General features: G+C 32.6%; 1 protein-coding gene across 1 annotated transcript in view; it reads left to right on the plus strand.

Annotated features, from left to right (window-relative positions):
• The window catches only part of LOC108735607 (epidermal growth factor receptor), a 199,700-nt gene that overhangs the window by 148,941 nt on the left and 47,884 nt on the right, over positions 1-2,875 (plus strand). The gene's annotated exons all lie outside the window — the stretch shown is intronic.

Genomic DNA, 2,875 nt, shown 5'->3' on the forward strand with positions numbered 1-2,875 from the left:
ATAGAAATACCGAATAACAATGATTTTGATTTACCATAAGTCCACTGTCTTAACACTTCAACACATAACCGGCATATTTTATCGTAACCCAGTGTTTATCTTGGTGACAACTTCATTCTGAAGTAAGCTTAATAAGAATTTTTTACGAAGTCTGTTATATTCAATCTTTACTTAACTATTGTATATTGTCCGCAAGTGTAAAAAAAATACATTTGAATTGTTTTTACAGAAGCCATACTTAAAGATAAATAAAACACAATATTTTATTACACGTTAATTTTATATCTCTCTCAATAATGGCGCGCTATAAACTATTTTTTTTTCAGGCGGTGTAAACGACTATAGTTACTTTCAGACTATCTAAAATAAAGTAAAAGACAATATTATGNTTGGACCACCTCTTTTCCGTAACTAGAACTTTCCTGTTCCGACCGGTTAGCGGTTACAATCGAACTTCTACATAAGGAAGCTGATAATTTTAAGAAAAATCTTCGTTAAACGGACAGAAATTGCCGAGGACACATATCTATTGAAATTAGGCAAATGCTGAGGCAGTAATATTCCACAGATAATCTTTCATTCTCTTCTGTCTTCATTTCGTCCGTCTCATCTTTCTCACCCGAACCACCAGCATTACTGGAAATACCCAAAAGTTAGGTTAGATCTTCTAAACTACTGTCTCGTTTGACTTTTTTCTTTGAAGTCAAAAGGAACGAGTTGTATAAGAAAACCGAGAAAATCCACCTTTCATTCTGGAATTTTTAAAAAAGTGTGTAATAGTTTATTACTAAAGTATTTAGATTTTTACGAATTTATGCTAAAATTAGTCCTCTTTCAAAGTACCGGCAAAATTGCTATCCTATGCATACCTATGAGTATTACATTAGCCTGGTCAAAGGTAGTATATATTTTGGTTGATTCACTGTATCCATCCATCATATCCATCATATATCGAAAAGTCAAATAAATATATATTTGTCATGTTACCGCGGAAAGCTCGTTTTGCCAGTTATGAAATAGCTTCAGCTGTTTTTCAATTGGAAGACAATGAAACTAGTTATTGAGTGCATGCGCTGAAGTTTAAGTGCATGCGCAGAAATCAGTTGTTCAATAACAGTGACTTCCTAACCTCTAAATAATTAACTGTTATTTCCCCAACTATCAATTTAATTACGAGCTTTTCGCATAAACATGACAGAAAATAGTATACGTACCTCGGGAAGAAACAGGGTTATCTCAGACTGCATGTTTGCCCTCGTTTTCGGCTCGGGTGGAATTTCACATGCAGTCTGCAAAAACCCTGTTTCTTTCCTCTATACGTAATGTACTATTTTGTCATGTAACCGCGGAAAGCTCGTTTTGCATGCTATAAAATAGGGAAAATATGACCTTTTTCAGCTGTTTTTCGATTGGAAGGCAATAAAATTAGTCATTGAGCGCATGCGCTGAAGTTTATGGGCATGCGCAGAAATCAATTGTTCAATGACAATGACTTCCTAACCTCTAAATCATTTACTCTTATTTCGCTAACTATCAATTTAATTACGAGAGTTCCGCACAAACATGACAAAAAATAATATACGTACCTCGGGAAGAAACATGTTTTTTTTTAAGACTGCAGTAATGTATGTACTATTAAAATAAATGGAGGTAACTATGGCCCCCATTTTTTATTTTAGTGTCTAACTGAGTTAGTTTCACTGAATTAACAGACATTTGCCGCGACCATTTCCAACAATCAGACAGACGGGCAGGCCCTCAAAACCAGTTTCTCAAAAATTAGTTGCCTATAGTATGCAAATTCGTTTTATTCTATAAGAATCTGAATATTTTATTTTCTGAAAAAATATTACTTAATACAACTTATTTACGCAATATGGTTTACGTTTTTCTTTGGAACACTTAGATTTCCAAGTTTAGTGTTAATAATGCGGTATATGTACCTATACATCTATAAAAAGCGCGTTAATGAATACGTAATTATGCTCGTTACAGCTTAATGCAATTAAAGCAGTTGAATACCCACTTTGCACGTATATAGGTGCACAAACGTTTTAACGTTAATACACATGTTCGAATACCCTATAAGTATACCCACATGTTGCGCTTTTAAAAACCAGCTTGGCTATTTAATTCAAAGCACGGCAGCAATCAAGGGATTTGGCGCTGAATAACAATGAGTATAACTGTAGGGGTCTTTTTAAAACGTTTTCTTTTTCAATTAAGTGGCGATAAATATACGAGCCCTCTTTCTTATTAGAAAACTACTTGGAACTATGTGGAAATGTAAAGTTTGCATTGTTCTATACAAAAACGTTTTAATTAAGTTCAAATTTTTACCCCCCCACAACTGTAAATCTTAGACCATGGTATAATGTGATGTGACAAGTATAAAAAATAAAAACTCGCAGTTCACCTATTCCAAATTCTATAAAATAAACAAACATACTAGAGTTTAAAATATACATATATATACAAAGAATAGGTAATGTTCACAACAATAATAATTACACAGATCTGCGAAATTTTTTTTTTTTGAAAAGTTTTTTTCTTAAATTGTTAATATTTGTTGCAATTGTCTTAAAAGTAATAGAAAATGATATTCATATGGTTTATACCACGTCACATTAACCCATAAATGCTCAGAGAACACATTTCTATTTGAACCCTTGCCACGTATTGAGTGCGACGAAAAAATATTCAATAACCAGTGTTTCTATGTTTTTAACGATGCTCTTTTCGATGGTGTTGGTTAAAAATACCTCCGACAATATTAAAGCATGGAAAGATCGAAAATAAACAAAAAAAAACGTGAGTTTTAAATTGACTTTTTTCTTAAAAAGTAATTTTTTGTGTCCTTACGATTTTTTTATAT

The sequence above is a fragment of the Agrilus planipennis genome, unplaced genomic scaffold, assembly GCF_000699045.2.
Source record: "Agrilus planipennis isolate EAB-ADULT unplaced genomic scaffold, Apla_2.0 scaffold101, whole genome shotgun sequence".
NCBI lineage: Eukaryota > Metazoa > Arthropoda > Insecta > Coleoptera > Buprestidae > Agrilus > Agrilus planipennis.